Source organism: Pleurodeles waltl, chromosome 6, assembly GCF_031143425.1.
Source record: "Pleurodeles waltl isolate 20211129_DDA chromosome 6, aPleWal1.hap1.20221129, whole genome shotgun sequence".
Taxonomy (NCBI): Eukaryota; Metazoa; Chordata; class Amphibia; order Caudata; family Salamandridae; genus Pleurodeles; species Pleurodeles waltl.
Genome location: NC_090445.1, coordinates 1,599,995,685 through 1,600,023,160, shown reverse-complemented (window position 1 = coordinate 1,600,023,160; position 27,476 = coordinate 1,599,995,685). Strand labels below are relative to the sequence as shown.

At 49.5% G+C, this 27,476-nt stretch overlaps 1 long non-coding RNA gene across 1 annotated transcript in view; it reads right to left on the bottom strand.

Moving 5' to 3' along the window:
* The window catches only part of LOC138301211 (uncharacterized), a 45,875-nt gene extending 32,574 nt beyond the window's left edge, over positions 1–13,301 (bottom strand). Inside the window, exon 1 of the long non-coding RNA XR_011205064.1 lies at positions 11,668–13,301. This is a non-coding gene — a long non-coding RNA (uncharacterized lncRNA). The remainder of the gene's footprint in view (positions 1–11,667) is intronic.
* Between the last annotated feature and the right edge of the window lie 14,175 nt (positions 13,302–27,476).

Sequence of the window (27,476 nt, the reverse complement as noted above, 5' to 3'; positions counted from 1 at the left end):
ACAGGAGGGGGAATGGTAGAAGGCAGTAGGGAGTCAGTGTCAGAGTGACTTTGATGCCATCTCATGCCAGAAGACAGCATAGAGAGACACTAGCCCATTAATAAACCTAAGCCAGAAATTATAACACTCTGAAGGAAAAGGTTACCTAAGACTACCAATGCAGGCATAATTTTCAACCCAGCTTTCATTTATGATGTAAAAAACAATTGACAGAGATATGTGAACTATGGTACATTTTTTGAGGGATAAAAGCAAAGAATGAGGGACTATGTGATCAAAATATGAAAGTAGTGCACGTGTTTCATTACCAGTGTTCAATATATGCTATAAGACCAGACCAGAAGTGACAGGGAACCATGATAAAGTTCCTTTTTAGTGTCTTAAACGTGGACTGTCAGAGTTCCCCTCGCATCGAACAGCAGAATACAGAACTAATGTTTTTGTTGCTTTTGTTCAGAACAAGTACCAGACGTGCCAGCTCATGGTACCACCATGTGTCAAACAATAGCACCATTCTTCACATTGTCAGCTTGTGAAGTCCAGCTATTACTCAGTGAACACAGGGTGAAAAGAAAGCCTTAAACAGAATACGGACAGAGCGTACCCCACAGGCATGGGAGTAGTGCACTTTTCCCTACTCTCATGACTCATGGCCAGGAGCAGGGAAGGTGCCATGAGACAGAGCAGGTTAGACTTTCCCCTTGTCTCGCGAGTCACGTGCCAGGGAACGGAAGCCAGGGCCACAACTAGCACATCACTTCTATCCCTGGTGTCACAATGGCAAGGGGGCTAATTAGACAAGCCATGACTTGGCCTCCCCCTCTTTCAAGGAGCAACCATTGAGACATCAGGGCCTGAAACGGGTGCCCCAGCACCAAAGGGGCAGCGCTTTGAACCCATCCACCTAGACCCTTAATTTTAATTAAATAGGGGTTGGTGCAACACTGAATGTTTAAGATACAATGTCAGCATCCAGCGCAGAGTTACCTCAAGAATAGAGGGTCACTCCATCAAATACTTCTTGGGTCAGCACTAAGGGGATGGGCAGCAAACCTTATTCTGAAAGGATATTCACACTGGCTTGGGGCATGGGCCCACAGTTTACCAGCACAGAGCATGAGGCTGAAGCCTCTGCTCTCACATTCTGTGGGCCCCTTGTGGCAGCATAGTATTGGGGGCAGGACTATGACAGGTTTCAAGGACACAGAGAGTTTGGACTGCCCTTGAGGGATACAGGTGATTTTACCTGTGTGGTCCAAGTAGATGAAGGGAACGTAGGGCCAGATGTACCAAAAAAGTGGTTTGCAATTTCCTAATAGCGAATGTTTGCAATTCGCTATTAAGAAATCACAAACTGTGATGTGCTACAGTGTCTCGGACACTGTTTGTGATTCTCAAATGGGTCACAAGCGACCTGCCTCATTAATATTCAGGAGGCAGGTCGCAATATGCGACCCATATGGGAATGGCCACAACCACAATGATAGTGGCCTGCTGGGGTCAGCTGACCACCATGTCTGTGTTTGCTTTTTAAATAAAGCATTTTTTTGCAGCGCCGCCTGTTTTCCTTAAAGGAAAATGGGGTGCATTACAAAAAGAAAAATCAAAAGTTTTCTTCCAATTTTGTAAGAGTAGGCAGTCTTCCGTTGGACCACTGCCTGCACTTAAAAAATGTTGCCACCCCTATTTATGAAGGAAGGGGGTCCCCAGGGGACCACCTCCTTCACGGAGTCAGTAAAGTATGAAGGTTTTGAGACCGCATTCCGGTTGGAAAACATTTATACTTACCATTGCGATTTGGTACTAGGAAGCGACGCCCTAAACCTAACACCCCTTCCTAATCATGAATCGCAAAATGTGATATAGTAACAAGTTACCAAGCCGCATTTTGCCTGTGGTACATGGCACAAATGCTTCGTGCATCTGGCCCCTAGTCCTTAGTGTTAGGAGGAGGGGGGTGGACAAGACTGTTAGTCTCTGGGTAATGGGTTTTTAGCTGGTGTGTGCAACTTCATGATTACAGACCATGATCTCCCACCTCTTTCCTTAGGCTCATATGGTGAACATGTTTCAAACATGGCAGGACTATATTGTAACCTTAATGTCTCAGAATACCAATTTAGAAACGGTGCAAGATGGTGAGGGGCAAAAGACAAAGGGGCATATTTAAGAAAAGTGGTGCTGCATCCAATGCAGCGCCACTTTTCTAGCACCCCTTAGCGCCCCCCTATTGCCACCATGTGTGCGCCGTATTTAATACACAGCACACCAGTGCGCAGGGTAGGGGCAATAGCATTAACATTTTTGATGCTATTGATGTACTTTGCAGCACTAGCGCCAAAAATGTTGGCGCTAGTCCTGTAAAGTACATAAAGGCCCATGTTCATAAAAGGTGTGCTTCCTTTTAACGCCTGTTCAGAGCAGGCGTTAAAAAATGCCGCTAAAAATGGGGCCAAGAAATCTTTTAGATTTCATTGTGCCATTTTTTCAACAGCCCTAACGGGGGAACAGCACCCTTGCATACATTAAGCATCATGCATTGCGCCACTTTGTAAATATGGCGTAGCGTTTTTGCCATTACATTGCCACATTAGCGTCAAGTGACGCTAATGTGGCAATTTATGGCTCTAGGCCCTCTTAAATCTGGGCCACAAACTTTTAACTAATTCAAGTCCAATGGCCTGATTCACAAAGGCATCTTCAACCTACACCACTGTATTTACACCTGCTACATATTTAAAAAATAGAAATTATTTTACCTCTGCATATTTGTATACTACAACTGTGCACAATTAGTCAGGTCTAACTCCCATGGATTGGGACGAGGGTATAACAATACATCATCAGTCTTAGAGTTTTATGAACGCCACCAACATGGCATCTTGATAGTATTCACCTACTGCTGCCCAACCCTTTCTCAGACTGGGAATGGCTGGAGATTTTCTCCTGCAAGTGGCTGGAGTAAATCTCTCAAAAGTTGGAGGTGGAATAGTTCAACAACAAGCTTGACAGAGGCACAGCGGAAAGGGTTTCGGCGGGGGGAAATGCTTTCCTTGTGGAAAAAAACAATGTAAATATGCAATTGCATCTCAGCAACTGAATTTCCAAATGCAGAATTGTACAATTCTGATGTGGACGGATGTTAACGACTGAAAGGGTCATGAGGAGCAGCCAGTGGCGTAGCGTGGGTTGTCAGCACCCGGGGCAAGGCAAGTAATTTGCGCCCCCTAACCCGTGGATTTAGGGCCAGATGTAGCAAACCGTTTTACCCATTCTGTGTCTATGGGAAAATGTGTTCGTACATATGGCCCTTAGTCTCTTCCAAGATGTTGCGCCTGGTGCGGCCGGACCCCCCCTGCACCCCCCACGCTACGCCACTGAGGAGCACAGCTTTCCAGATGTATTCCTGGAAAAAAAGATGGATTGGAAAGCAGTGTAAGGGTGAGTTCAAGTGGAGGTATACATCTTCTATCGCATTTTTACAGATTTTTGTTAAATGTTTAAAATAGGCGGAGGGTCTTTCTGACTCCTGCGGGGAGAGGGAAGGCCGATGAGTTTGAAGGAAGGAGTTTTGAGAGCGCAGACACCTTACCTCAATACATTAGTATCGGAAAGTAGAGATGGGGACCTGGGGGCACGGGGGTGGCAGACTTGGGGGGAAGGGGAGCGATCTAAGGCCCCTGGTCAGGTAGTGTGAGAGGTGCACTCCTAAAACGCACTCCGCAGGGACGTTATGCAGGCACTGTGGGGAAAGATGATTTAAAATCCCACCCCCTGTTAAGAGAGGCGACGCTGCAGAAGAGATGATCTGTTTCCATTAAGAATGAGTCGGTTACGGTGTGCGCTGCGAGGGATGTTCAACGTTCCAGATTTCCCCCGTGTAGCCTGTTTTCAAAGTGTCCCAGTTTTCCTTTGCAAAGATTCCCTTCATATTCTAAGATCATTTCCACTAGATTGCGAGACAATGTTCACTTTAATCGAGATCAGTGAGGCAGGCAAAACTATGCCAATTGTTTCTCTGCAAGTGAAAACTGGAAGACCTTTTCTGTGCGCAACAGCATCGTGTAGGAGAACAACGCTGGCTTCTACTACGTGTTATCTCAAGCAGTGATATCTTGTCAGTCTTAAGCCAGGACAAACGCTAAATTGTTGTACGAGTCACGATTTTCAAGTGGAAGTGGCAAATTGAAAATCGTTGCGAATTCACAAGTTGTGATTTTTTTCTGAAGTCCTCTGCAAAAGTAGATAAAAACCTTGGAACTTCGCACACTAATTTACTCCTCGTTTTTAAAGTAAAGCAACAGCCGCTGAACTCAGTAAACCGTGGCCAGATGGGATGGGAATGCATGTGAGGTTGGGTCTGAGTCCAGTCTGGTCCAAAGGTGTGAGCAGAGCTTTGGAGGGGATTTAAAACCTCCATGGCCGCCTGTTCACTGTAGCTCGCTTTCTGTTTCCCTCCATCGCTCGCCCTTCTCCCTCTTGTTCTGCCTCTCTCTTGCCACCCCTCGCTCACACCTGCCCAGTGCAGATGCCCTCTTTTGTGTACACTGTGAGCTGCCTCATTAGACGTGCCAGCCTCTCAGCATGAGTGCAAATGGCCTGTCTGGGCACAATATGGCTCGCTCTTTTCAATCTGCACCCAGAAAGCACGAAAACGGATGGCTTCTCTGTGGGTGCAACAATCTCCCAACACATGTACGGATGCTCTCCTATGGGCACAGGATGGTCTGGGTCGCTGGAAGCCGTGTTTTCCGAGCAGAAGTGCAGATACTGTACCTGAGGACAGCGCAAGGGGCTCATTCTAAACCAAATTACCCCCTCCCATTGAGTTGTTCTCACGGGGCACCCTGTGGTCTAGCTTTAGAGAAGCTGCACCCATACAACATACAACAGGTATACATACAGACGCCCTTACTGTGGGCACAGTTTAAACTTCATCATTGGAAGCCACGGTTTCTCAGCACAAATACAGATTAATTCGTTGGGCACAGTGTGGGGTGGCTCATTTCACGCCACAATCGTACACCACACGCAGAGATGCCCTCACTGGACACAATGTGGGGCAGCTCTCTTGAAGCAGCACGCATGCAACACATGTACGAATGGCGCCTTTCTGGGCACGGTCTGTGCTGGCTCAGTGGAGGCCACGCGCTCTCAGTACATGGGCAGAAGCAGTGGCTGGGTACAGGGCCAGCTGAGACTCCTTTCCGGCCGAAGTCCATAATATGCTGCTATGCCTTCTTTGCGCACAGTGCTGGCCGGCTTATTTCAGCCACAGTCTACCAGTACATGCACGATGCCCTCCTTGGACACAGTGCCTGTTGGCTCATTTCAGCCACAGTCTCCCGGTACATGCACGATGCCTTCCTTGGACACAGTGCCTGTTGGCTCATTTCAGCCACAGTCTACCAGTACATGCACGATGCCCTCCTTGGACACAGTGCCTGTTGGCTCATTTCAGCCACAGTCTCCCGGTACATGCACGATGCCTTCCTTGGACACAGTGCCTGTTGGCTCATTTCAGCCACAGTCTACCAGTACATGCACGATGCACTCCTTGGACACAGTGCATGTTGGCTCATTTCAGCCACAGTCTCCCGGTACATGCAAAGCAGCTCAGATGCCTCGTTTAGACAAAGTGATGGCTGCCTCGTTCCAGCCGCAGTCTCCCATTACACGCACAATGTCCTCCTTGGGCACAGTGCAGGATGGCTCATTTCAGTGACAATTTCCCAGTACATGCACAGATACCCTCTAAGGGCACGGAATTCACTGGGTATTCCAGCTCCAGGCTCTCACACCCAGATGCTATCTGTGGGCACAGCGCGGACTGGCACATTTCAAGTCACACTTGCACATCGCTCGGAGATGGTCCCAGAAGGTCCGCATTGTGCGTAGCCCTGTAACCCGGCCTTGCCCTCTCCCTGATCGGCTTTAGCAAGTGGGAGGAGATCCTAGCAGGAAGCGGCGCCCCAGGAGGCTGGATTGTGTCCGATTTTACTCTGCTCACCACAGGCTCCTGCTGGGCAGGGGACAGCACCGTCACGACCTCTGACGGGACAATAGCCCGGCCCTTTGATTTATTGTCTTTTAGTCTCAGTACCCCCTGCCGCCTTGCTGTGTCCCCGCCCGCGGGACGCTCACAGGGCCTCGGGCCGCTCTGAACCAGCTCACACACATCCCGACCAGTTTCTACAGACACAGACCCTGTGGGGGAGATGGCTTTGAACCAATCTGTTCGCTTTTAACACTGCTGGTCCCCAGAATAGTGTTTCATCCAGGAACGCAATTGGTGATTAAAATACCACTGTCCTATAGACCAGATCCAAGAGATGCGCCCGTTGAAAATGGCTCCTGAACAGAAAATATATACACGGAATATGTGCATCAGAAACGATCGTCTGTTCTTTCTTTCAGTGTTTTAAATGGAAGAAAAAAATACTAGCTGTCGGTGTGCCTGCCGCCCGTGGAAAGTGTTCGTATTGCAGAAGCAAATCGCTTTATTAAAATTGGGCCCTCTATGCCTATTCTAAAATGGCTGCTTTCTTACTAGGGACAAGTCAGAGGTTAATATAAGAGGTGTGCAGTGGAAGGGGGAAGCCATTTTGGAGACAGGCATGGGCCTCTCCACAACCTTGCTCACATGCTGGTGCCTGTGTGCCGGCACCCACGGCTAAAACAGAACTTGTATGAACAGAATCCTGTCCTGGTGAGTAGCACCCCAACCAAAAATTAAGAGCCGGACTTAGCGTTTGACAGAAAAGGTACTATATTGCAACTGCAATGGTGGACCCTCTCCTCCACACCCTTGGTCCGCACATCTGATTTGCGGGTTTGCAGACCTTAAGGATGACAGTGACAGAGTCTACGCTAACCCCTTTGCTGGCACGCTCTTCAGACAGCAGGCCATCAGAGTTTTGCCCATTATGACCTTCCATACAATTTAGAGTCAGCGTTCGAATGGCCAGTTTTCACTCTCCCTCACAGCAGTAAAAAAATATATATGCCACTGCTGCCATATAAGGGAGCCTTAATATGCTGCTTCAGTTACTGTCCCTATATGGCTGGTATCGCAGAGGCCTCCCCATTGACAATAGTCCACTTCTCCCACAACACACCCACCTCACCCCACCTCACTCTATTAGGCAAAGACTTCATGCATCTCTTGAGTTAGGGGTCGTGAATCCCCAGCCATATTTTATTAAAACATAAAAACATTAGCAGCCAAAACATACAAAATTTCCAATGTTGATATGCAGTAGCCCTTCATATTTAAAGCTTTATTTATAAATGTAAATAACTAACCCTAACAGAGACGCTAATACATCAGATTTTCTAACACTATCTAGAATTGTTTCTACGTGTCATAAGTTAGGCTTTCGAGTAAGATCATGACTGGTTCCAGTGGTTTCTCCTACTCCAGAACCTCCCTTTTCCTTCTATTGGACCTGTGGTGGGTCCCTCCTTAGGGAAGGACCCCTTCCACCCACAACCCCTCCTGCAGTACACCTGTGCAGGGGACTTGCCTGCCTGCCAGGATACCTACCTCAGGCACCCCATACACCCTTAATTATCCCCCTGCCAAGGGCCAGTGTTGGCTTTGCACCAATTGCCCATGCGCTAGTGGTTGGCCAGAGGACTAGATGCTAGTGATCACTCGCAACCCCGCACCCCTGAATCCTCCATTCAGGTCCCTGCCAGCACCCCTTGGAGGGCCCTGTGACATCACTCTCATGTTTATCTAAGGAAAAGGTATGCCTTATTTGGACCCAAATTGTCCACCAATCATGACCTCACCAGCTACAGGCCAGGATTGTTCCCCTTTTATCTGGCCTCCCCCAGTCAACCACACTACTGAGTGCAGTGAATTAACCAGGCCAGAAGGTTCTATAGGAACATTTTGTTACCAATCTTTGACAAATGTACTTTGTCCTGTAGGAAAAGCGTTCACCTTTTATGCAACCAAGAGGTATGGATGACAGCCTGGGCGATCTGAACAACTTGCCAAGTTTGTTTTTTATTCGCTTCACTGAATCATTTAGAGCCCTGAACGACTTACCATCCCTCAACTATAACCTTAAGATATTGTTAGAGCATGCAAGCACAGCCGGAGGAAACTTCTTTACCGGCTACCCAATCTCAGAAATCAACAGTTCAAACAGATGCTGCCAGCCAATGTGCACCAAATCATTGCTACCGAGATGCACTATGATGATCCCAGGGTGTGCGTACCCGGTGGGTAACACCTTTCCAGTGAAGTACTCAAGTGGGCCAGCCACAGTCCTCCTTGACCACAAAAGGACAGGTGGTAAACTGCCTGCTGCGCCCTGGCAGCAAAACCACCTACAAAATAATCCTCCTTTGAGTGCCTCACATAAGAATGGCCCAAAATCATCACATCTGTAATTCTGTTGCCTGCGCATTGACAGGGCCCACCAAGAAATCCAGCCACTTACCCGACTCTCCGTGCCCACCACCTTCATCAACATGAGAAAAAAGAGGGGAAGAAGACAAGGATCAGGTGTAGTTTCTGCAACATGTGCAATCTAACGTGGCGCTTGTAGCAATCCGAAGACCACCTGCCAATGTTTCGCACAGCCGAGTCCAGGCACTCCATTGTTGTCGCCACGGTGGCAGCACTTATCCTAAAGGAGTGAGACCCAAACTCTGCAGAGTCATACCCCACTACCCGCAGGGCCCCATTAATAATTCTGCAGAAGTGATACTAAGTCAAAGGAGTTCCATTAGCATGGACCAGGAGGGTGCCCTCCACACTCTGGACCCAGTGAGCTAGGAATGACTCAAGGTTACTTACGGGGCAACGCTCATTACCTGGAGCACTGTGCAATAGGTTGTGGTCACCTCTACCAACCTGGTCCATCTCGGAGCAGGGAACATCAGGGCTGCTTTCACAACTGAATATCTACCAGCTGCAACCCCCCTCCAAAATCCCTTTTGTTGTTGGCCTCCAACTCGCTTACCCTGAGGGGCCCATAAAAGGTAAGGGTAAATGCCTTCAGATGTCCCCCAAGAATCTATGAATTGCTGTTAACTTGCCTGTATCAATGAGGAGCCTAGAGTCCAACTTGGCTCCCTCTAAGTGCTGCCAATCCCTCAAAACCCTTTGTACCAAGAAAGACTTGGTCGCATCTGTGTGCCCCATCATTTTTGCAAAAAAAGGATATTGCCACAGTGTGGCGCCTGGTGCAGGTCACTGACAGCCTTTCGCTGCTTAGCCACCCCAGGAATGCCATGGCTGAAGGGGAAGCAAACCATTCGGCCACCCCCACATGTCCCAAGAAATTGCAATAAACATTAAATGACCCCTCATATGCACGCCTGGTCCTGGGTGCTAAGCTGGCTGCCACAAGGTCCGGTAAGCTTGGGCTCCAAGCTGCCACAGATGGACCAGGAAAGACGTAGGGGACTCCACTACTCCTGGGTAATGGAACCTGAAAGCCTTCATCCTGAAATAAGACAATGCATCAGCAGCATTGTTTAACACGCCAGGTACATGTTTTGGTTTGAACAGCACATTTAACTTTAAACACAGCAGAACAATTTCCTTCAATAGCCTCAGAATAATTCTGCATTTTGCTGTCTGCTGATTGATGCATTCTACTACTGTCATATTATCAGACCAGAAGACAACTGAGTGGTTGTCGAACTGCTCTGGCCAAATGGACTGTGCCACCGGGGTTGGAAACAGCTCAAGGAAACCAAAGTGAGTAACCAACCCATAGTGCACCCACTCTCTGGGCCACTGCTGCGCACACCATGCTGAGTCTAGAATAGCTCCAAAACCTTCACTGCTCGTTGCATCGGTGAAGTGACCAAGCTCTTCATTTGTTCTAGGCTGACCAGGCCTCACGACCGTCCCATTAAAATCCCACAGGAATGTCTCCCAGATCTTTCTTTCTTGCCTGACCTCACCAGATAGCCTGGTGTGATGGTGCTTCACCTTTAGGCCAGACATGGCTTTGGCAATAGACCCGGAGAAGGAGCGTCCCTCGAGAATGATCCGCAAGGTGAAATTTAGCTGCCCAGCCAAGACTTGTAACTGATGCAATGTGACCTCCCTGGAATGCCTGCAAGGCTTGGGAAAAAACATTCACTTTCTCCAAAGAAAGCCTCAAGACCCATGCCACAGAATCTAACTCTATTCCAAGAAATGTAGTCGTGGTGGTAGGCCCCAATGTCTTTCCCTGAGCCATTGGTACCCCAAATTCTCTCATCAAGTCATGGAAGGACCACAAGGTCTTGGCACAATGCCCCATTAAGGCGCCTCAAAAAGAGAAAGTCTTTGAGGTAGTGCATAATCCATTGATACCTCAATCTTTGCCTGAAGACCCATTCAAGGAATGTGCTGAACTTCTCAAAATAGGAGCATGAAACAGCAGCCCATAGGAATATACTCATCAAAATAAAATGCACACTCAAATTAGAAACTTAGCAGATAGAAATGCTGTGGATGACCAGGAAGAAAGCAGAAAGCATGCTCAGTGTCAGATGTTGCTAACAAGGTCTCAGGCCCCAGCTTCTGCAGCATCTGTATCGCTTGATCAAGGGAAGCATACCTCACCAAGCATAACGCACCGTCAGTAGCCTTATTCATTGACTGACCCCCCGGGAGCCGATAGGTTATATAACAATCTAAATTTGCCAGGCTGTTTTTTAGGGACCACCCCCAAGGGATGGCAGATGAAACCAACAAGGGGGGTCGCATTGCATGGGTCAGCCACCCTACCAAGACTCAGCTCCTTCAGGATCATTGCCCTGGTCACCCCAGAATTGGACCTGAGTGACTGCTGGTTGCTACAATATAGGGAGCCCACATAACCCTCTGCTGGGATCCTTAAACCCTCCTTGAAACCTTCATACAATGTCTAAGCTGCCAATGGATTAATGTACACATTGAGCCATGGGACCATTGAATCAAATTAACCAGTGAGTGAGCTTATTTAAAACTGATGTGATCATTCCTGTTTCTTAGCACCCTTTTTCTTGGACTTTCTAAAGAACTTGGATTCTGGATGGGATGCCAAACCACAGAATGCTTGAACTCGCAGGTCCCTGCAGGCCGGGTACAGGCTTGCTTGTTAAAATCCCAACTGGCACCTTTCTTTGCTTCCATCCCCAGGCTGCTAGTAGACCCTGCCCCTGTGCTAAAGGGCTGACTAGCAGTAGTATCAGAGTGGTGAGGTTTCATATAGTCGAACCCTGTGATGACATCTATCTGATTCCAGGCTAGTATGTGCATAGTGGCCTTAATTCTCCTGAATTCCTTATTGCATTCCTTCCAGGTCCACCCACCATACTCTTCATGAGCGCACACAATCCTATTTGGATAGCATACGAGTTGGGAACCCAAATATTTAAAACGCTCAACCAGAATAGTCTGGTAACTTGAGAAGCCTCTAACCAATTCACTAGTGTTTCCAAAACCTTTTTTTTTGTACGGCCAATGGCCACAGTCCCTAGAGTGAGAACAGTCCCTGCAATGCTTGGCTTACTCTATTTCAGGCTTATCCACCAGTAATTCAAAAATATCTACATATGTCCCTTTCCAGATTTTCAATTTCACCTCCATTGAGACATGCCTGCCAAGCTGTTCATGCTCAGATCGCACATCACCCAAACCAATGGCCAGCAACGGAGCTCCCGTACCTGAGGTCACAGATTCCTGCCAAGATAGAGCCATCACTGTTGCTGCAGAGCCCCCAGATGCACTGCCTCCCACTGCAGTGTCTGGTGCTGAAGGTACCTGGACTGCTGGCTGAGAGGGGGCCCCACCAACCCCTGCTGCAGGGGCTACCCCCACCGATCCCACCTGACTCCCTGATGGGGCTGCCGAATTAACTGGAGGCACCCCGCTGTCCCCTGCAGCAACCCCTGCAGAAACTGCACTCCCTTGCGATCCCTGAGCAACAACCGTACCTTAATGGTGAGCTACCAAGCGCCTGGCCCTTTCCAGATAATCCCAATCACTTTCACCGGCAAGGTCCCACCCACCAAGGGGGAGAACAACATCCCTTCTTTGGAGAGCCTAGCCAGCACACTCTCTAAATTAGCCACTAAATCAGGCTGGGCGTGGCCCACCACAGGTTTAACCCAGTAGTCATACATCTGTTGCCATTCTGCACAATACCATTGCCAGCTGCAGATACCATTACTGCTCTGACATTATCTTGAGCCACTACATGGCCTGAGTCACCCACCACATGGGTCTGACCCACCAGTTTAACTTCACCCTGGGGTAGAGACCTGAAACCCAGATGTACCAGGGTTGGCTTCTGCCTGCACCCGCAAATCCCCTTTCCGCAGGACCTGCGCCAGGGCCCTCTTCGAGGCCAGGGGAAGTATCTCCCTAGGAGCCTCTCATGACCTTCTAGGTCTCTCTACTGGCTCTTCAGGCACACCTGAAGGTTGCAATGTCATCAAAGCCAACTCCTCGACGACAGCATCCATGCTATGCATTAACTCCACCAGAAGCACCCGAGTCCATGAGTGCTCAGCACCTTTTCATGTACCTCCAGACATTTCTGCAATGCAAGCCAGGCGACAACAGCAATAGTGAGATAGCTTGTAACCAATCCAGCAAGAACACTAAAATCACCTCCCCAAACAACGCACTACTTCAGGCACACAGCCCCCTGCAAGAAAACAAGGCACCAATAAAAGATAAAGATGACCTCTAAACACAGTGCCCCAATGAGAGGACTTGATCTTTGTATCAGAGAAAGCTGACAAAATGTACGGGACCCTGCCCTAGCACTATGAGCATCAACTGTCTTCAAACAACAGGAGAAATAACCTTGAAATGCAAACAAGGCTAAAACAATTGCCAGCAAAATTGCCCTACAGTGCTACGCAAATTGCCCCCAAAATGGCCCCTCACCTGCCACAAAGCGCCAAACAATGGCCCCAAAATTACCCTCAAATGCTATACAAAATAAGTAGCTCCCAGATGCCCCCTTCACCTGCAAAACGCTAGGAAAATGACACAAAATTGATTTGAAACACTATAAAACTGCCGGTTGCCCCCACAAGGACCCCCTAACCTACAGCAACTGCGGCCCCCGGCTGGAGCCGCCATAAAGTACGCAAGTACCCAGGTCAGGTGAGCTAAGCCTGAACCTTTGCGGCCCCCTGGCAGGAGATGGCTGAGCTGCTGACTGTTCCAGTGCAGAGTGTGGAGCGGAGTGCGCTGGTCCTGCTGGGAGGCAAAAAGGGAGAGAAACAACACAAAGAAAAAAATCTCTTATTGTTAAAGGAAATCCCTTGTTGAAGTTCAAAGAGAAGTGGGCGGTGTCCTTGCGAGGCGGCGAGCGGGATGGAAAGACCCGCTTGCAGCCTCCCAGCCCCTTTGATGGGTGGGGCCTGCCGTGCACGTCTAGGGCATGCGGCCCGGAAGCACTCCAAGTGCTTCCAGGGCTGTGACATCCTGCCACCAATTGCCACCCGCCTTTCTGAAGTGCGGGGCGTATCACACCGCTGAAGCCCAGATCTGTGTCTGGCAAGGACCGTCATTTGTGCATTCCCCTGATTTGGGGGAGTCTTCGCCATTCTACACGTGTCAGTGATGTGTGTGGAAATGTGCACAGCTAATGCTTGTACAGCTGCCGCACATTTTGTACCTGCTGTGTATGTGCTTAATTATGTTCTGCTTGTCCTTTTTTGTCACCTGTTGGTGTGGAAAATCCTTCAGTGCACTGCTGCTGTCGGTGACCTTAGTCTTCTGTGTAGGCGAGTGATGCTTGCACTGCTGCTGCACTTTTTGTACCTTTTTTTGCTACATTTTTTGTGTGGGAAACATTGCACCGCTGCTGCCAGTGACCTTAGTGTTCTGTGTTTGTGTGGGATGTTTGCACGGTGCATGCACACTGCTGGCACTCATGTATAGCCATTTTCTACAGAGACCTTTCACACAAATTCCCACATCACTCCCAGATACAGCCATATAAACGTACTTTGCCTTGTACAGAACTACACTCTTTTGGGTTTAGGGGTCGTGAACCCCCAGGCCACATTTTTATTGACAAAACACATAAACCAATCAACAGTCATCAAAATCAACAATCATCAAAATATACGCAGTAACCCCCATCATATTTATATAGTACGTACAGCATTTCACATACCTAGCCTTAACAGAGTACGCTAATACATCCAATTTTCCTATCACTAGCTAACTCAGTTCGTTACTGCATATCCTAATGTTGGTGACTGTGAATGAGATCATGACTGATTGCTAAGACACCCAGTCCCTGTCCCACCTCCCGCTAGGATGCCCAGGGATAGGATCTCCATAGGGGAGCATCCTATCCCCTTCCAAACCCACTTTTGGGTACACCCTGTGGAGGGGGCTTGTCTGTCCACCAGGATACCTACCTCGGGCACCTCTTCCACCCTCAGGCACCACTACCTCAAGGGCCAGTGCTAGCTTTAAGGCCTTTGCGCATGGGCAGGTGGTTGTCTGTAGGGGTCAGATGCCAGTGACCACTCTCAACCCCCCACACCCCTGGATGTCATCCTCACTTCCCAACCAGCACCCCTTGGAGAGTCCAATTTCCTTGCCGTCCTGCTCAGGTAAGAAAAGGTACCCAATTGTCCCCCCAGTCGTGATCTCACCCCAGCCCAACACCATCCCAATACATTAAATACGACAATATGCATAACATGTTTAAGAGACAAATCCAATTGCGCTGTCAGGAGAGAATATGGTAAGAAGCCACCACAGCCATCTGTAAAGGAACAGAATAAGACAAGTTTTCAAAACTGTGAATCATGAGTAACAGACTGAATAGCTGCCAAGGGGGAGGTGGGTGGGTGTTTTCCCGTTGGGCAGTGATGCACCGCCTTTTGGTCACAGCTGGCGAGCGGGAGCAAGAGACCTGCTCGCCGACCGTGACCCCTTTTTAAAGGTGGAGCCTGGTGCGTCATTCTTATACTAGAAGTGCTTCCAGAACCATGCACACCAATATCTTAAGCCCTTATTAGATGGTGAGGACGCGTTGTACCCCCCCACACATTCCAGGCCCAGCTTCGCTTCCATATGTGGGCCCCTCTGATAGGGGGTATCCCCTTGCATATGGCCGTGTACCGCTGAGGCATTCCACAAAAATTTCCACATCACCCCCCCACATACACCCCATATAAACTTACTTTGCCTTGCACAGAACTCCACTCTATTGGGTTGGGAACTCCCGGCCATATTTTTATTGACAAAACACATAAATCAATCAACAGTCATCAAAATTAACAGTCATCAAAATATACGCAGTAACCCCATCATATTTACATAGTATGTACAGCGTTTCAGATGCCTATCCTCAACAGAATACGCTATTACATTCAGTTTTCCTATCACTATCTAAATCAGTTCGTTCCTTCGTATCCCAATATTGGTGACTATGAACGAGATCACGACTGATTTCTAAGACACCTAATCCCTGTTCCACCTCCCACTAGGAGGCCCAGGGGTAGGATCTGCAGAGGGGATCATTCTATACCTTCCAAATTCCACTTATGGGTACACCCTGTGGAGTGGGCCTGCCTGCCCACCAGGATCCCTACCTCGGGCGCCCCATCCACCTTCAGAGACCACACCCCCCACGGGCCAGTCCTAGCTTCAAGGCCCTTGCGCATACGTGGGTGGTTGGCCCTAGGGGCCAGATGCCAGCGACCGCTCTCAATCCCCTGTGCCCCTAGATGTCATCCTCACTTCCCAGCCAGCACCCCTTGGAGAGTCCAATTACCTTGCTGTCCTGCTGAGGTAAGAAAAGTTACCTAATTGTCCCCCCCAGTCATGATCTCACCCCGCCACAGGCCAGCATAGTAGACCGACTATCTGACCTTCCCCTCCAGCAGTCACTCCTCTACCGAGGATGATGGACCAACCAACCAAGAAGGTTTTCCAACAACGTCACATCCAACACAAGGAAGAGGCACCCCATCCCGCAGGAAGAAACCCTCCCCATGAATGCAGCCATGTCGAATGACAGCCAGCCTTAGTGATCGAAACAACTTAGTTCTCCTCACCGAGTCATTGAGAGCCTTAACTGGCAGACCGCCCCTCCATTGCAGGCCGGTGATCATGTTTGACCAAGCAAGCACCACCTGTGGAACTTTCTTGACTAACCAACCGAATTCTGAGACCACCAACTCAAATAGCTGCTGGAGACCCAGTGGAACCAAGTCATTACCCCTAAGATGCAAAATGATGACTCCCGGTGGCGGGCACCATAGAAGAAGCATTGATTCTAGCACCAGCCTTAGTTGAGTGAGGCGCAGCCTGCCCCGGCCAAAGAAAGAAAAGTGGTATCCAGCCTGTGATGCACATGACACAAAGGCACTCTTTACGTATAGATCACCTGCCCATCGGACATGAGAGTGGCCATCTGCTGCATCACTGTGCCATCACTCTGACGCAGGAGCATCAGTGGCCCCTGTAGCTCCTGCGTGAACTGGAACCCTTGGGACCTTCAAACAGTTGTCTCGGCCACCTAAAGAGAATACGGGAAAAGACACAAGATGTAGAGACAGGTACTCACAGCATATGAAATCTCACATACTTCTTGTAGCAATCAGAGGACCACCTGCCAATTCTCCTAATCGAAGTGCCTGAAAACCCCATTGTCATTGCCGCCGTGGCTGCTCCAATCCTAAAGAAATGAGTACCGAATTCAGAGGCGTCAAAACCTGCTGCGCACAGAGCACGCTTGAGTACCTGTGAAAACTAGTATCTGCTCAGCGGCGTGCCGTCAGCATGCACCAAGACCGTACTCCTTGCCCCAAAGGGGCGCTGCGCTAGGAAGACCTCCATATTATAAACTGGACAGCACATACAACCAGGAGCTCTTCACAGAAGAATGTGATCACCCCTTCCCTCCTGGTCCATCTTAGTACGAGGGATGTTGATCACCAAGGACCCTGACCCTTCCGGCTAATCAATATCCCCCAACTGCAGCCCACCTGGGATGTCAGTTTTGTTTCTTGCCACCAATTGGCCCAGTATGGGGGCCCCATAAAAGGCCAAAGTAACGGCTGACCTAAATAAGGTGACCTCCCAGATACACTCCAACGCTCCCGGATGGATCCCAGCTTTGCAGCATCAATGGGACACCTAGAATAAGGTTTGATGCCCTGGAGCCACTGACAGCCCTTGAGAGCCCTTCTTACCAGGAAGGATTTTGTTCTGTCAGGCACCCTCCGCAGTTGTGCAAAGAAAGAAATGGAGGCAGTGCAGTGCCTAGCGCATGCAACAGACCTCCTTTCCTCCCTCAGAACCTCCAAAAACGCCAAGACTAATGATGCATCAAAACAAGGAGACAACCCTGCCCCCTAAGGAAATTAATATAGGCCGCAAACGCTCTCTCATAAGCCTTCCGTGTCCTGGGTGCTAGACTGGCAGCCAGAAGTCTGGTCTTCCTTGGCACCAATCTGCCACAGATGTTTCGGGAAGGGCATTGGAAACTCCCCTGCTCCCAGGAGGTGGAACCTGAAAACCTGCATCTTAAAACAGGACAGGGCATCAGTAGCATTATTCAAAACACCAGGCATATGCTTTGCTCTGAAAATCACATTTAACCTCAGACATAGCAACATAATCTTCTTCAGTAACCTGAGGATCATCCTGCACCTAGAACCCTGCTGGCTAATGTATTCCACCACTGACATATTATCAGACCAGACGATCACAGGCTGGTTGTGAAATCCCTCAGGCCAGATTGACAATGCCATCAGAATAGGAAATAGTTCCAGAAAATCAATATTGGTTACTAGACCCTCTTGGACCGACTGTACGACGAAACAACGACTTCAAAAACAACTACTGCCTTAACAATGAGGTCGGAACACCGACCTCGTTGCTACTACTAATGATTTTACCACGAATGCCTTAACAACGATATTTCGTTGTAAAGGCATTCCTGATAAAATCATTAGCAATAGGCACCATTCACCCTACATCCCTCACCCCACCCCCCCAACCCCACAGCAAAACCTAAAACCCTCTGAACCCCCACCCACTCCCCAAAACCAAAAACGCCCCACCCGCCCAACCCCACCCCAAAACCTAAAACCCCCTGACCCCCACCCACTCCCCAAAACCAAAAACGCCCCACCCCCCAAACCCACCCCAAAACCTAAAACCCCCTGACCCCCCACCCACTCCCCAAAACCAAAAATGCCCCACCCCCCCAACCCCACCCTAAAACCTAAAACCCCCTGACCCCCCACCCACTCCCCAAAACCAAAAACGCCCCAACCCCACCCTAAAACCTAAAACCCCCTGACCCCCCACCCACTGCCCAAAAACGCCCCACCCCCCCAACCCCACCCCAAAACCTAAAACCCCCTGACCCCCCACCCCCTCCCCAAAACCTAAACCCACCACTTACCTTCGCCTACTCACTTCTTTGTACCTTAACCACACATGTTCGTTGTTCAGAACATACGTAGTTAAGGCACAAAAAAACGGAGTCTTTTTTTAAAAAAAGCGTTGTTGCGCTTTCGTTAACCACGACTTTCGGAAAAAAAAAGTCGTAAAAAAGGATGTTCCCCTCTTGGACCCATTCCATGGGCCACCACTGTGCACTCCAGGCCGTACCAAATATAACCCCAAAACCCTCACTGCCTGTCGCATCTATAAAGAGACCCAGCTCTTCGTAGGATCTAGGCGGACTCGGCTACATGACTGTATTATTAAAGTCACATAGGAAAGACTCCCAAATCCTCATATTCTGTTTGACTTCACTGGACAGTCTTGTGTGGAGGTGTTTGACCTTCAACCCTGACCTGGCCTGAGAAATAGACTGAGAAAAGGGGCACCCCATGGGGGTAATTTGCAGAGCAAAGTTGAGCTGGCCCCCCAAACATTGCACTGGTATAGCATGACCGTCTGCACCATCAAGCATGCCTGGAAGGCTTGAGAGAAGGCAACTGCTTTGTCCCTCGGAAGCCTGGGTACCCCTGCCATGAATCCAATTCAATCCCTAAGAATTAAAATGTGGTGTAGTGCCCCACCATCTTGCCATGCGCAACTGGGACTCCAAACTCACCCATGAGACTCTGAAAGACTCCCAATGCACCGGCATACTGATTAAAAATGAGGAAATCATTCAAGTAGTGAAGTACCCATTGATGTTATGATTTGTGCCTAAAAACCCACTCCAAGAATGTACTAAATTGCTTTAAGTTGGAACAAGACACAGAGCAGCCCATTGGCGTGCACCTATCAAAATAGTACTTCCCTTCCCACTGGAAACCCAAGTGATGGAAATCAGCCGGAAGGACCGGTAGCAGCGAAAGGAGGATTTAATGTCTGACTACGCCACCAGAGCTCCAGGCTCCAACTCCTGCAGCTTCTGAACTGCTTGATCCAAAGATGTATACCTCACAGAACACAGAGCCCCATCAATAGCTTCGTTCACAGATTGGTCCTTTCGCACAGACAGATAGTATATTATTCTGAACTCACAAGGTTCTTTCTTAGGGACCACTCCTAGTGGAGATCAGACAAAACTCTGCACGGGAACTTCATCAACAGGGCCCACTACCCACCCCAACTTCAGCTCCTTGAGCATCTTAGCCCTGGCCACCTCGGGATTGGACCTCAAAGACAGCTGGTTCTTACAATGGGGTGAACCTACATAGCCTTGAGCGAGTTCCTGAATCCGTCCCTAATGCCCTGATACAGTACCTTTGTGGCTGCCTGACTGGTGTAGGAATTAAGCCAAGGGACCATAGCCAATAATAATAAAGTTGGATAAGGCCTTAATGAGAACCGAAACACCATGCCCAGTTCCTGCTGAATCATTGTAAGGAAATGCCTCCTTGGCATGGTTACCCCCTGACTTTTTGCCTTTGCTGATGCTAAGTTTTGATTTGAAAGTGTGCTGAGGCCTGCTAACCAGGCCCCAGCACCAGTGTTCTTTCCCTAACCTGTACTTTTGTTTCCACAATTGGCACACCCTGGCATCCAGGTAAGTCCCTTGTAACGGGTACCCCTGGTACCAAGGGCCCTGATGCCAGGGAAGGTCTCTAAGGGATGCAGCAGGTCTTATGCCACCCTGGGGACCCCTCACTCAGCACAGACACACTGCTTGCCAGCTTGTGTGTGCTGGTGAGGACAAAACGAGTAAGTCGACATGGCACTCCCCTCAGGGTGCCATGCCAACCTCACACTGCCTGTGCAGTATAGATAAGTCACCCCTCTAGCAGGCCTTATAGCCCTAAGGCAGGGTGCGCTATACCATAGGTGAGGGCACCAGTGCATGAGCACTGTGCCCCTAGAGTATCTAAGCAAAACCTTAGACATTGTAAGTGCAGTGTAGCTATAAGAGTATATGGTCTGGGAGTCTGTCATGCACGAACTCCACAGCACCATAATGGCTACACTGAAAACTGGGAAGTTTGGTATCAAACTTCTCAGCACAATAAATGCACACTGATGCCAGTGTACATTTTATTGTAACATACACCTCAGAGGGCACCTTAGAGGTGCCCCCTGAAACCTTAACCGACTATCCGTGTAGGCTGACTGGTTTTAGCAGCCTGCCACACTAGAGACATGTTGCTGGCCACATGGGGAGAGTGCCTTTGTCACTCTGTGGCTAGTAACAAAGCCTGTACTGGGTGGAGGTGCTTCACACCTCCCCCTGCGGGAACTGTAACACCTGGCGGTGAGCCTCAAAGGCTCACCCCCTTTGTTACAGCACCACAGGGCACTCCAGCTAGTGGAGTTGCCCGCCCCCTCCGGCCACGGCCCCACTTTTGGCGGCAAGGCCGGAGGAGATAATGAGAAAAACAAGGAGGAGTCACTGGCCAGTCAGGACAGCCCCTAAGGTGTCCTGAGCTGAGGTGACTCTGACTTTTAGAAATCCTCCATCTTGCAGATGGAGGATTCCCCCAATAGGGATAGGAATGTGACCCCCTCCCCTTGGGAGGAGGCACAAAGATGGTGTACCCACCCTCAGGGCTAGTAGCCATTGGCTACTAACCCCCCAGACCTAAACACGCCCTTAAATTTAGTATTTAAGGGCTCCCCAGAACCTAGGAACTCAGATTCCTGCAACCTAAGAAGAAGAGGACTGCTAAGCTGAAAAACCCTGCAGAGAAGACGGAGACACCAACTGCTTTGGCCCAGCTCTACCGGTCTGTCTCCCCCCCCTCTAAAGACACTGCTCCAGCTACGCTTTCCCCAGGGACCAGCGACCTCTGAATCCTCAGAGGACTGCCCTGCTCTAGAAGGACCAAGAACTCCCGAGGACAGCGGCTCTGTTCACCCAAGACTGCAACTTTGTAACAAAGGAGCAACTTTAAACCAACTTGCGTTTCCCGCCGGAAGCGTGAGACTTGCTACTCTGCACCCAACGCCCCCGGCTCGACTTGTGGAGAACAAACACTTCAAGGAGGACTCCCCGGCGACTGCAAGACCGTGAGTAGCCAGAGTTGCCCCCCCCTGAGCCCCCACAGCGATGCCTGCAGAGGGAATCCCGAGGCTCCCCCTGACCGCAACTGCCTGCTTCTCAGATCCCGACGCCTGGTAAAGACTCTGCACCCGCAGCCCCCAGGACCTGAAGGATCCGAACTCCAGTGCAGGAGTGACCCCCAGAAGGCCCTCTCCCTTGCCCAGGTGGTGGCTACCCCGAGGAGCCCCCTCCCTTGCCTGCCTGCATCGCTGAAGAGACCCCTTGGTCTCCCATAGAAACCCATTGAAAACCTGACGCGTGTTTGCACACTGCACCCGGCCGCCCCCGTGCTGCTGAGGGTGTACTTTCTGTGTGGACTTGTGTCCCCCCCGGTGCCCTACAAAACCCCCCTGGTCTGCCCTCTGAAGACGCGGGTACTTACCGGCTGGCAGACTGGAACCGGGGCACCCCCTTCTCCATTAAAGCCTATGCGTTTTGGGCACCACTTTGACCTCTGCACCTGTCCGGCCCTGAGCTGCTGATGTGGTAACTTTGGGGTTGCTCTGAACCCCCAATGGTGGGCTACCTTGGACCCAAACTTGAACCCCGTAGGTGGTTTACTTACCTGCAAAAACTAACAAACTCTTACTCCCCCTAGGAACTGTTGAAAATTGCAGTGTCTAGTTTTAAAATAGCTATATGTGATTTATGTGAAAAGTGTGTACGCTATTTTGCTAATTCAAAGTTCCTAAAGTACCTACCTGCAATACCTTTCATTTGAAGTATTACATGTAAATCTTGAACCTGTGGTTCTTAAAATAAACATAGAAAATATATTTTTCTATACAAAAACCTATTGGCCTGGAATTGTCTTTGAGTGTGTGCTCCTCATTTATTGCTTGTGTATGTACAACAAATGCTTAACACTACTCCTTTGATAAGCCTACTGCTCGACCACACTACCACAAAATAGCGCATTAGTATTATCTCTTTTTGCCACTATCTTACCTCTAAGGGGAACCCTTGGACTCTGTGCATACTATTCCTTACTTTGAAATAGTGCATACAGAGCCAACTTCCTACAATCATCACTTCTGCTTCTTGTTACCTTTATTTTGTGATTTCTTGAAGCACTTAAATTCGGGATGGGAGGCCTGCCCACAAAAAAAACGGAGACCGTGAGCATGTTCGCCAGTTGATATTCAAGCAGGCTTCTCCCTTGGCCTTACTCCCTCCGGCATTGCCAGAGGCAGTTCTTGATGCCACCGAAAGGGCTGACCTCCAACCCCCTGTGGTCGATTAGTGTACCACAGTCAAGTAATTACATGGATCTGATCCCATCCTAGGATAGCCTTATTGGCCTTGATCATTCTAAACTCCCTCTCGTAATCTTTCCATGCAGTACCACCATACTCATCGCGTGCCCTTACAATCTTGTTCTGGTATTAGGCTAACTGGGCTCCCAAATCATTGAACGTTCTGCAAAAATGACCTGATAAGTAGAGAAAGCCTTCACCCAGTTGAACAGTGACTCCTCAACTTTCTTCCTCTGAGGCCAATGGGCACACTCCCTCGAGTGAGTGCATTCTTTACACCGCTTAACTTCATCCTTGTCTGATTTGTCTACAAGTAGATCAAAAATATCAGGGTAAAACCCTTTCCAAATCTTTTCCGTCACCTCAATCAGCACATGCAGCCCCAGTTGTGCATGCTCAGAGCGAATATCACCCAGGTTCGTAAGAGGTGAAGAGTGACCAGTATCTGAGTTTGTCACTCCCTGGGTTGAAGGAGACTTCCCCGTAGTGCTTGCTGTTGCTGGTGCATTGCCCGATTGCTGGGCAAAAAACACTGGTGGAGGGGCAACCTTACACTCCGCTGTGCGTCAATGACAGGGGTTGGCCTTCTGTCTCCCTTCCCTACGCTCTGTCCCAGGCCTGCTCCCATGGAACCCCTGGCTACCCTTTGCGGTCCCAGATGTGAAACCAGACACCGAGCTCTCTCCCTAATGTCCCCTTCAATAGTACCTACTAAGGGACCCCCCCACTAGGGACGCGGACAGCATACCACCTCAGAAAGCCATAATAACATTGAAGCCAAGTGACCTACCAGGTCCTGCTGCCCAACACCCCCACTTTGGGAAGTCCCCCCCCCCCACATTCCAGGTCCAGCGTCGCCTCCATACACAGCCCCCCCCCAATAATGGGGTCCCTGTGCATTGTATCTGTTCTTTCTCTTCCCAGTGTAATTCTTCACTAAACAATACATTAACTCGCTCTGACTTTGCTGGCAACGATCCAGTTTGACTCAGCACTAAACACTAGGAAATATGACAGGTCCTCTATATAAGATTGCATGGATCCAACAAAACCAGAACGTGCAAAGTGCAACTAGATTCTAAAGCACTGCAAGACCACACAAATGATGGGCACTCTTTCTGCAAATGCACTTAACAGAAGAACGACACAACCAATGATATTGGGTGAGCACCCCGACTTACCTGGTCACTGCATTAGGAACCAGGGTTTCTCTGAGTCAGGCCCCCTTCCCACATCAGCGACTCTCTGGCTGGGAGGCTGGGGGTGGGGTAGAAGTTCCAGACCCTTCATTCGCAACAACGCAGGGCGCAGCGGGGGTGACGTCATTGATGCTCTCCTGGTTGCGATAGTTGGGGCTATTTAGCCTGCTTACAGTGTTGTGGCCTCCTTTTGAGGCTTCGCGAGGGGGGAGTGGTGGACAAGCAGGCAAGAAAAGCAGCTTCGGCAGGGGCAGCAATCGGGCCCCTCGACCCCTTATAAAGGCTTGCAGTATTGGAGGACTGGTGGGCGCGGCCCCAGAAGCGCTTTTAGCGCTCCAGGCCAATGGTGAGAATGACGCACCAGGACCCACCTTTAAAAGGAGTCCACAGTCAGCGAGCGGGTCTTTTGCTCCCACCGCTGGCCGCGATGAAAAGATGGTGCATCACTGCCCAACGGGCAACTGTGGGCCTGCTCCGGGAAGCTGAGCCTCGTTTCCCTGCCTCTCAACGCCGAGCGAAAATGTCAATGAGCCCATGGATAACTTCCCATAGGTTGCTCTCCTACTCCCTGGGGCTCATTACTTTTTGTCCTCTATTGTACCCCCGCTTTCTCAGCTGGCAAACCCAACAGGCGGGAGTCAGGGAGGCATGGGTTTGACCACCCCGTGGGTTTCATCTCCTCCTGTGTTGTCCATTATTACCGACTTACAGAGACAGGTGGTTGTCTTGGTAAAAGCTTACGCAATGGAGCTGAGCCCGATCCTGAACCTCGGAAGGAGGGTGCTGATGGCTCGGCCAGGAGTGTCGGTTCCACTGCTGTAGCATCAGGTACGGTATCTGACGGCAGTGGTAGGGATTCAGGCCCGGCGACCAAACTGGTGGGTAGGCAGGACATTTTGCTATCCAAACCAGGGAATTTGTCATCGCACATGCCTCTTGAGGTTAAAGAAAAGATCTGGAGAGGGGAATTTGTGGACATATTTTCTCTAATTAGACCTATGAGGCGGGAGGGCGAAGCAAGGGAGAAGGATCTAAAGGACCGCTCCTTAGAAGAGAAGAGACCTAAGGTGGAGGAGTCCATAACTAATTGGTTGTTTGAGTTTAACGTGTTCATGACGGTCATGTTGGAAAAGAGGCCGCAGTTGGCTGTCTCTATGATTTTTTTGCAAATAAGATTATTAAAGCTCACCAGACATATAGCGGGTCAGCCTGGTTGGACTATGATAGAGACTTTAGAGGGCAAGGTAGAGGATCCTGAGATTGGGTGGGGTCAGACAGAGGTTAATGTCTGGCTAGAGAGCATGAATAAGGCACCCCTCAAGCAGCTCTTTCGTTCACAATAGGGTCCTGGGGACAAGAAGGGGTCATGCTGGGCCTTCAACAGGAAACTGTGTAATCGACCGGCGGGTTCCTTTAAACTAAGACATGTCTGCTCATTTTGTGGACACCCCTCCCACCCAGAATTCAAATGTGCCAAGAAGTCTAAAGAGAAAGGAAAGGAGTCCTCTAAGTTAGTCAGCCAGTGATCTGTTACCAACTCCTGTCCGGTTAGATAGACTCCTCCCTTGGCTTAATCATTACCCTAACAACAAGGCTGCTCAGTTACTGTATCACGGTTTTTCTAGCGGTTTTCACATTCAGGCCACCAGGGTTACACCTATCCGACACTGCAACAATTCATTATTGGTTCAAAAACATCCTAGCATGCTTGCTAAGAAGTTGAAGAAAGAGTTCCATGGGTAGGATTGCTGGACCTTTTGTTACACCACCAGGGCTTAATTTTGTATGTTCTCCCATACAGTTGGTGCTGAAAAAAGAGTGGGGCCAGTTCCGGCTGATCCATAACCTTCCGGCACAAAAGGGCTCCTCGGTCAATGATGCAATCGACCCTGAGCTTAGTTCTGTGACTTATGCCTCTGTTGATATGGCCCTAGAAATATTACGCAAGCTGGGCCCTTGGGCTCTATTAGCGAAGACTGATATTGAGTCCACATTTAGGCTACTACTGGTTCACCCGGAAGATTACCATCTCTTGGGCTTCCAGTGTGGTGGCCAATATTTTTATGACAGGTGTGTGCCAGTGGGTTGCTCAGTGTCTTGTAATTATTTTAAACAATTCAGCTCTATGCTGCAGTGGTTATTCACTTACAAGACTGGCCATCGGGACATCATTCACTACCTGTATGACTTCCTGATTATAGAGTCACCTGATTCTCAGACCTGCCATTGGGCCTTGGGGGAGCTGATTGCGTGATCTAGGGGTCCCACTTGCACCCAATAAGACAGTTGGCCCATCTACTTGTTTGTCTTTCCTGGGTATTGAGATCGATACTGTGGCCGGCGAGTGCAGACTGCCACCAGAAAGAGTACGTGCCTTTACAGGCTATTGATGTCACCCTTCGAAAGAAAAAGGTAACCTTGCATCAGCTGCCAGGTTTAGTGGGTCAAATTAACTTTGCTCTCTGTATAATCCCCGTGGGGCGCCCCTTCTCTAGATCATTTGCCTTGGGCAATGGAGTATCTTACAAATAGAAACCATCATGTCAGACTGCACTCCGAAGTAAGGAATGACCTATTGATATTGCGGGATTTCCTTCAATAATTTAATGGAGCAGTGGTCTGGCCATCATCACCTATGTCTAGCGAGTCATTGGGATTGTTTACTGATGCGGCTGGCAGTGTTGGTTTTGGTGCCATTTTGGGGCATCGGTGGTGCAGGGCAGACTGGCCAGTCCAGTGGCATGAGGTGGGCCTAACAAAGAATGTGGCATTCCTGGAGTTGTTCCCCATACTGGTGGCTGTCACCATTTGGTTGCCCGTTTTCCAGAATAAGTCAATTATATTTTAGTCCGACTATATGGCAGTGGTTGAGGCGATTAATAAACAAGGAGCCACTTGCCAGCAGGTCTTAAGAATACTAAAACAGCTGGTCTTGCTCTGTCTGAAGCTTAATGTTGTGTTTAAGGCTAGTCACGTACCGGGTGTATATAATCAGGCTGCTGACGCTTTGTCTCGCTCAAAGTTGCAGGAATTCCAGGGGTTTCGCCCACATGCGGCGGAGCAGATGTTGGAGTTCCCAATGTATCTGTGGGGGATTGGAGGCCCGCACTACCAGATTTAATGGCAGCATCCTTGACTAAGCGCACAGGAGGGGCAAACACGAAGTGCTTCAGGACTTACAGAACCTCTTTGGAAAGGCAGAGGGTGGTTGAAGTGTTTTCGCCTACTTTGGTTTGCATATTCTTGGATTGTCTAAGATCTCTGGGCAAGCCAGTGTCTTACGCTATGGATCTTTTGTCAGCCATCAATTTTTTCGCTAAGTTGAGGCGATGCCTGGGTAAAGGCAATTGCTTTGTGGTGAATGAAGATTTGGCTGGCTGGGCCAGGTTAGAGTGTGCGATCAAAGATAAGAGGATGCCCAGGTGATAGGCGCCGTGTTAGCTAGCCTCCATTTGGTATGCGAACCAGCATACGAGGTTTCATTGTTTATTGCCGCCTTCTCTGTGGCCTTCTATGGGGCTTTCAAGGTTGGCGAGTTTGTTGGTTCC